Consider the following 9,191-nt stretch of genomic DNA (forward strand, 5'->3'; position numbering starts at 1 on the left):
GCAGCTTCTTCAAATAGACCCCGCCGTCGATCACAGATTCACCGATTCAGCAACGGCGTACTTTTCCCCGTCGGTGGCAGAAATCCTCATGGAGGCTGAAGAGGAGGTGAAGGACCAAATTAAAAAGAAAGGCAACACCACCACAGTTATAAAACAACGAGAGGAAGCGTGGCAAAGTATTGCAGACCGCCTGAATGCGCAAGCAGCACACAAATACACACTTACTGCTCCGCAGAAACCATCACAATTACAATCCAAATAGTTAATTAACATGATTATGAATCAGTTGAAATTGTAAGTGAAATTGAAATCAGAAGAAGAATCAGAATTAGAAAAAGCTTTATTGCCAAGTACGATTTTGCACATACAAGGAATTTGTTGTGGTGAGGTTGGTGTATGACACATCTACTAAAAATAAGTACAAAATATAACAATATAAATACATACACACAAGAAATTGACTGCAGATGTGAGTGAAATTGTTTAAATGTAACTCCATCAGACTCTATAACTCCTTGATAATTTCCCTTTGGAATAAATAAAGTTGATCTTATCTCATGTATGTTGTTTTAGCATATAAGTGTGTGTGTGTGTGTGTGTGCGTGTCTGTGTGTGTGTGTGTGTGTGTGTGTGTGTATAAACATGACTGGGACATGGCAGCAAGTCAAGATTAAATACAAGAACATCTTGCAGAATGGTAAGTGTCCTGACTAATACTTAAGAATGCACAATAACCACTTTTTACATCATAGCTGTGTCAAGAATGTCACTCTATTCATGAGGTTGTGATGATGAGATTTTGTATTGACAGGTGAATTCTCTGGTGTCTCGCTGGGGGACAGGGGGTAGGCCTGCTAGCCTTTTCTCCTGACACCGTACACAGACCCCCAGGAAGCACAGCAGGCCTACAATCATGCCCATGCCAGGACGAGGGCCAGGATTGAAATGACCTTTGGCCTCCTGAAGGCACACTTTCATTAGGTGTGTCCCAATTCAGGGGCTGCATCCTTCGGAGGACCCAGCCTACGCGGTCTCTGGAGGCTGGGTCCTGCGGAGGATCCTCCGTCGGCCGCACCAACTATCGGTAAATGAGACGGTCTAGCCTTCGGAGCGTGTCCTGATTGCGTCACGACGTCATAACTTCTTCCCTCCTAACCCGGGAAAAACACACGTAGGGGGTGCAGAGATGCGCCCGTACAGCTCCTATCACTTGTAAGAGGCGCGAAATGTAGCCTATTATACAACTTACAAATTCACCTGATGTGAATATCTTCACAGCTTCGCGTCGGACGGTTCACGCCTCCGCGTCGTCCATCCATTTCTGATAATGGACACCTCGAAGGGCGTTATCCCGCTTATACCATGGTCACTTACGAAAGAAATAAATATTAAATCAATTATTAATACGTTAATTTTTTTTTTTTTTTTACCGTTAACATCGTAAGTTTTTAACAAGAGGCGGCTGAGTGGACTATTTAATATCGCTCGTTGTGACGCGTTGCCAAGGTAACCGGCTCTGGCCACAGAACCTGCAGCTCGGTCGGCGCAACTGTTATATTAGACCTAATCAGTGGAGGGAAGTGACATGATTGCTTAACGTTATGTTACGTGATACAAATTATCATTTCAGAGGGCAAGTGCACCTCTTACCGCTTGTGTGTGTCCAGAGGATGATGCCAAATTTTGTTTCAAAGACTCAAAGTCCACAGATAGTTTCCTAAATCATTTTTATTGCAAGAAATATTATCCACGATTCACTCTGATCATTAAATGTGGTTAAAGGAAACTATAAAATCACTCATGTTTTCTACTGTCTTGCCGTTGTGTTAAATAAACTGTGAAATAATGTATGTTCTGAGTTTCTGTTGCCACGGTTACCAACTAGCGTTTGGTAACCGTCAGGCTAGACAATCGGGCTATTTGACCGGAACGTTTTTATAGTTGTCCTACAACTCTTTTTAACGGAGACCCTGCAGCGAATCACAATCGAGTATTCACCCAAAATAAGATATTGGTTGACATGCGAGCTTGTAACATTTGTAAGTGAAGAGTTTTAATAAGGCTAACTGTTAACTGAACTCCTCATATCAACAGGTCGCCATTATTAAAAAAAACAATCGGTGCGCAAAGCATCTTGGGATATGGGAGGCCGTGAAGGATAGTAGCGACGCATCCTCCAAATACAGGGAAAAGGAGGACGCATTTGTCGGCTGCATTTGTCGGATCCTTCGAATTTGGACGAATTGGGACAGCCTTCGCGCAGCGTTATGACGTAAGCGGCCTTCAAATCCATCCTCCGAAGGATGCAGCCCCTGAATTGGGACACACCTTTTGTCACCGTAGGGAAGGTGAGGTGAGGTGGATTCAGTTGGCTGCAATCAGCAACCTCACCACTAGGTGCCACTGAATCCTCCTCACTGGACCTTTCATTGGTGATGATGTGTTGCCTCCTGGTGTTGAAAAGATAAACTGCATGATGTCAGTTTCACTGACACAGATGACATGAAGTGTTTTTCAATGATGAAAAGGCTGAAACATGTTATTAGAAGTGTCTGAGTGACTGCTGTTAACCACACTGATACCAACAGTGATGTGATCAATGCAAGCATTCATGCTTCATATTGATCTGGATGGAACTGGACTGTTAAAGTCACTGACAGAGACACCATCATCAACACACATATGAATACAGACCCTCATACTGATGTGGACAATATCATCAATCCTCATCTCTCTGCTGTCATCAATACTGATCGGAGCATATTGATCCTAATAATCAGTGTGAATCCTGGTCCACACAGCATCAGTCAACTGTTCGTTCCTCAAGTCAATCTGATGTCTAATGTCTGTCTTTAACATCCAAAACCCAACTGAGGGGCACAGAATTAGGATGAATGATTGATGAATAAAGATCTGCAGGATCTGGACTCACCTGGAGACTCTTCCATGGCTCCCACAGACCGTCAGAATACCAAAACCACCTGCAACCATCTCCACCATCCAACACTCAATAAATAAAGTCAGCACATTGTGCATTTAACCAGCCTTGATGGAAGACATAATGAGAGAAATTATTGTTATTTTCATATCATTTCCATTATTTTGTGGTTCATTTTTGGTGATGATGAAGCCTCTTCAGTCCAGTTTTTAAAGCCATATTTCTGTTGTTGTTTTTCCTCTTTTTCCATCGAATACGAAGAAGCTGCAGGACAGAAAAACTCCATTAAAATCAAATTGATTTTTCACAATAAATTCTGCGTCTCTGGTTCATGTTGTTCAAGTTTCCTGTTTTTTCGACTGACTGCACGCGAGTGGATGTCACTGTGAGTGAGGCTCCTCACAAACCTCCAAATGTAACTCGAAAATAGCTCAAATTAGAACTCAAGTGTAATGAATACTTAAATCATATTTGTCAAGGGGTATGAATCTGAGATCTGGAGCAGTTACTCAGGAAATGTGGGCTGGAAATAAGACAAAGGAAACGCACGTGACAAACAAACCAAAAGAAATGGAAATGAGTCGGCTTGAACAAAGCCTCAAAAGTATGCTGACAGACTTCAAAGGAGATATTTCCAAACAGATTGGGGAACTCCGGTTGGACTTCGAAAACTTTTCATCAGAAATGAAGCAAATGCGGAAAGATGTGAATGAAGTCCGGTCTACTCTAGGAGAGGCTGTGAGGAATATTGGAGAAGCTGAACAAAGGATCAATCAGCTGGAGGAGAGACAGGTGACCACAAATGTGACGGTAAAACACCTGTTACAAGAACAAAAAAAGATGAATGAAAAGTTGGAGTACCTCGAAAACAAATCAAGGCAGAACAATATACGAATTTACCGAGTGAGAGAAGGAGCAGAGGGGGGTGATGCGGTGAGATTTATCAAATCAGTGCTTGTGGAAAAGCTGGAGATCCCTGCCGACACGATACACATAGTTGCGGCGCACCGCTCACCCACACAGAAGCCGGCACGAGAAGACGCAACCCCTCGGTCTTTCGTGGTCCGCTTCCTACAGTGGAATACCCGACAAAAAGTTCTGCAAGCAGCCTGGTCAAAAAAAGAGGTTAAAGTTGGAGATGACCGGATTTATTTTTCCCAAGATTTCTCGAGCAGGATACAGAAAGAAAGAAGTGGGTATGCCTCAATAAGAAGACAGCTGAAAGAAAAAAAGTGAAATCACACATAATATATCCAGCCAGATTGAGAGTCTTTGGAGATGGGGGGTCCGTGACATACAACACCCTGGAGGATGCAGAAGCGCACCAACAGGAGCAGGGAATACTCTCCACCACCAACCCGAGGCCGCATCACGTGCTGGTGGGCGCAGCAGAGGCTCAATCCAAGCCATTCCAGAAAACGCATAACTAGAAGCACAGCGGAGGCGGAGAGACTGTAACCGGACCTCTGGAAGACTTGGAGTTAAAACTGTGAAAATGACTTCCAACTGGGAGATGGAAATGATCTCAAACTAAGCGGACAGTTCTCTCTCTCTCTCTCTCTCTCTCTCTCTCTCTCTCTCTCTCTCCTTAAGCTGAATGGGACAAACTTTTATTTATTTATCTGTTTTTGGAAGCCTTTTGTTCTTTCTCTTTCTCTGCACCTTCCATATCGAAGTGAGTAGGCATGACCTAAGGACAGAATGGATGCCATTGTACAGGCTACGACTATTTATTTTATGATTAACTCAAAGAGAAAAGAGGTTCTTTTTAAATGAGTTGAAATTCATTATCTCTACCCGCACAAGAGATCTAAAACCCATCTATGAACTCTGCACATGGATATTAAATAAAAGAGGGCTGCGAAGATGTGAAGAAGGGATGTATTTCTTGGTGTTTATTTATTTAGGCGATTTATTTATTTATTTATTATTATTTTAATTAAGGGGATTAAAGGCACAGGAGGCCTAATTGTACTCGGTATATAAACTATTAAAGAGTATTTGGAGGGACCTTACACTTGTATGCAGCTGACCATGCAAGTATGTTCTACTCTCAGTCCCATAACTGCAGCCACATCTACCATCTCGTGGCAGGGGTTAATTAAAGTTAACCCCATTTTTCACATAAGACTAACAATGTGGAATATTGCTGTAACCATATAGAGGAGGCAGGATTTGGAAGTTCAGGGTTGGTTATTTTGGTCGGGTCACAGGTGTTTTTTATGCACACAGAATGTATTCTTTGTAGGCTTCTTCTTATGTTTAAAGGCTTTCTATACATATATAAAGGGAACAAATATTTTCTAAATCAATGTAATGGGGAAACTTACATGTATATCTCTCAACACAAACGGCCTAAATAATCCAATAAAAAGGAAGAGAATACTCCAAAAACTTACGAAAGAAGGAGGAGAAATTATTTTTCTACAGGAAACACACCTGAGTAAGGTGGAACATGCAAAACTGGAGAAATTAGCCTCAGCACAGGTGTTTTCCTCCTCCCACACAACAGCTAAACGAGGAGTAGCAGTTCTCATTAAAGATAATCTCATGTTTAAAAAAGAAAAATGTATCAGAGATCAGGAAGGAAGGTATGTATTTGTAATGGGGGAAATAGAAGAACAACACATAATGCTGATCCACCTGGAAAAGAAGTTGACCTCCTGAAAAGGATTCTAGATCTGCTAATGACTGAAGCGAAGGGAAAAACTATAATGGGGGGAGATTTCAACCTGGTGATGAACCAGAAGGTTGACACTCAAAGTAGAATAAAACATAAATCACAACAAGCAGCAAGTTTAATGAGAAAAGCTCAAATAGAGTTGGGGCTATTAGACGGCTGGCGTTGTTTACATCCACAGGAAAAGGCCTTCACCTTTTACTCTGATGCACATAAGGTTTATTCTAGATTAGATTATTTTTTTATGTTCAAAGATGAAATTTCAAATGTCACAAAATGCAAAATATTACCGATAACTATAGCTGACCATGCACCAGTTTTAATGGAATTACATTTGAAGAGGGAACGAGGAGAAACGGTGTGGAGGTTAAATAACTCCTCACTTGGGGATGAACGTTTTAAGGAAAAAATAAAAAATAGTATGAAGTCCTATTTGGAGATAAATGATAATGGGGGAGTAACATCTATAATACTGTGGGAAGCTGCTAAAGCAACATTAAGAGGAGAAATAATAGCATATTCTTGCTGGAAAAAGAGGCAAAGAGAAAAAAGAAAAGAGGGCGTTGGAAAATAAAGAAATTACAAGAAGAGCATGAAAAATGGATGAATAAAGATATACAAACACAATTAATTGTAGCAAAAAAAAAAAAAAAGCTTTGGAAACAATAGAAATACAAGAAATTGAAAAGAAACTCATGCTCTGTAGACAAACATACTATGATAACAGTCCAAAAGCACTGAAGATATTAGCAACTAAATTAAAGAAACAGAGAGAAAAAACTGCAGTAACCACCATTATAGATAAAAACTTCATAAGTAAGAGGGGCAAGTTGGAAATAGCTTCATGTTTTAGGGATTACTATCAAAACCTCTATACCCCAGAAGAAGCAGAAGTAGACAAGCAGGAAATGAAAAAGTACTTGGAACTCTTAAACCTCCCAACAGTGACGGATAAACTGAATGATGATTTAGAACAGTCAATAGGAGAAACAGAAATTCTAATGGTAATTCAGAAAAGCAATGCTGGAAAAAGTCCTGGGAGTGACGCTTTCATTTGTGAATTCTATCAGGAATTCAGGTACTTATTTTCTCCCATTCTATGCAGAGTTTTTAATGAAATCCTACAAACAGGAAACTGGCCAGTCTCATGGAATTCAGCAATTATTACTGTAATACCTAAAGAAGGAAAAGATTTAAAACACTGTTCATCTTATAGACCCGTGTCCCTCCTAAATGTAGATCAAAAGCTTTTCACATCAATTATAGCAAATCGACTTTCATACATACTACCTAAAATTATTAATTTAGACCAAACAGGATTTGTCAAAGACCGTCTTTTAAGTGACAATGTTCGGCGTACTCTTAATGTAATTGACTATACAATAAAAACAAAACAACAAATGCTAACATTGACGCTAGACGCTGAAAAGGCCTTTGATCGGGTGTCATGGCCCTTTTTATTTGGAGTGTGCCAGACGTTTGGCTTCCACCAAACTTTTATTGATTTGATGAAGAATATGTATAAAGAACCAAAAGCAAGAGTCAGAGTGAATGGGATCCTTTCTAAGACTTTTAATTTAAAAAGAGGAACAAGACAGGGAGACCCATTATCCCCACAACTATTTGCTTTATACATAGAACCATTAGCGGAGAGGATTCGGGCAAGTGAGAAGACAAAGGGTCTCAAAATTAAGGAAGATGAACAGAAATTAGCAATGTACGCGGATGATATTATGGTGTACCTCACAGATATACATAATTCATTGCCTGCGTTACTGGATGAAGTTGGAAACTATGGAATACTGTCTGGTTATAAGTTAAATTTAAATAAAACTGAAGCTATGGAAATTGGTACCCATTTGGAGAGAAACTTTAAAAAACAAAAAAAAACAGTTTGACTTTAAATGGGACCAGAATAAAGTGAGATATCTAGGCGTTATCATACCCAATAATTTAGACCTAATATATCATTGTAATTTTGAGAATCTGGAGAATTTAGTAAAGCAAGATCTGAATAGGTGGAAAATCTTACCTCTCACATTATCTGAAAAGATAAATATCATTAAAATGAATGTTTTGCCATGCTTTTTGTTTCTATTTCAGAATCTGCCTACATACATACCACCCACAAGTTTTAATGTTTGGGATGGGCTGCTTAGAAAATTTTTATGGGATGAAAAGAAGCCAAAAGTGAAACTTAAAATTTTGCAACAAAAAAAAAAAAAAAGAAAGAAAGAAAAGAAAGAGGGGGACTTGCATTACCAAATGTAATTAATTACTATTACTCAGCACAGGTGAAACCAATTTTAATATGGATGAATAATGAGATGAGTCCCAAATGGAAACTCATTGAGTTTAATTTGGCTGAATCACTCAGTACTTGGATTTTCTCAGTTTCGGAAAAAAAAGATTAAAACACAAAGTAATTCCGTACATAACACATTTAAAATCTGGAGAAGAATATGTAAAATAACCAAAGTTAAGGAACAGGAAATCACTTGTTTAAGAGAGATAGCCTGGGATCCAGATTTTATTCCAAATAGTATTGATGATGTTTTTAAAAAATGGGAGAGTAAGGGCCTCACAAGATTCTATCAAATGTACAAGGAAGAAGCAACAGATTCTTTTGAAAATACAGTAAATAGATATGGTTTAAACAAGAATCACTTTTACAGATATTTGCAAGTGAGAAACTATTTGAAGGAAAAAGTCCAAATTACATCTCTTGGAGATCTCCATCCCATTCTGAGACATATGATAAAGGCCAATCAAAAGCATAATTTGAAAAATATAACTGGACAAATGTATCAAATATTTCAGGATGACAGAACCGAAGACATAAATAACATTAAGGATAAATGGCAGATAGAACTGAAAACATCTATATCAGATGACGAGTGGAATCAGAGTCTTAAAGATCATTTCTCAAACATAAAATCGCCTTCTGCCAAGAATATGCTTGGAAGATAAATATACGGTATTTTAGAACACCAGTGATGTTAAGCAAATATACACAGAATAATTCTAGCTGCTGGAGGGAATGCGGGGAAGACAAAGCGGACCACACTCACATATTCTTTACATGTAAAAAAATAGAAATGTATTGGTCAGAAGTCATACACATAATAGAACAGATGTTTGGGAAATTGGGCCAATTTAATAAACACACTTTATGGTTGGGAATAGGTTTGAATGGCCTTCGAAAGGATGAAGAATATTTATTTTGGATTCTGAGAATTACAGCACTCAAACAAATAACAAGAAACTGGAAAAAGTTGGAAGCCCCCAAAGTAAATAAATGGCTAGAGACTGTAGAGAATATTTATAGGATGGAGAGGGTACCTTATAGAATTAATAAGAAAGAAAAGTTGTTGGAAAAAAGATGGGCTCGTTTTAAATTAAAGTAACTAGATATATCCTCTGCATACAGTAGAGATGAAGCCTAAAAAAAAAAAAAAAAAAAAGGAAAAAAACTACTTACCGTTTATGTGCGCATTTATATTACTGTTGTATTTGCTGTAATTGTGTGCGTATTTTTTGCTGGGTAATGTTATTTTTATTTTTATTTTTTTT

Source organism: Chaetodon auriga, chromosome 23 (genome assembly GCF_051107435.1).
Source record: "Chaetodon auriga isolate fChaAug3 chromosome 23, fChaAug3.hap1, whole genome shotgun sequence".
In the NCBI taxonomy this organism is placed as follows: domain Eukaryota; kingdom Metazoa; phylum Chordata; class Actinopteri; order Chaetodontiformes; family Chaetodontidae; genus Chaetodon; species Chaetodon auriga.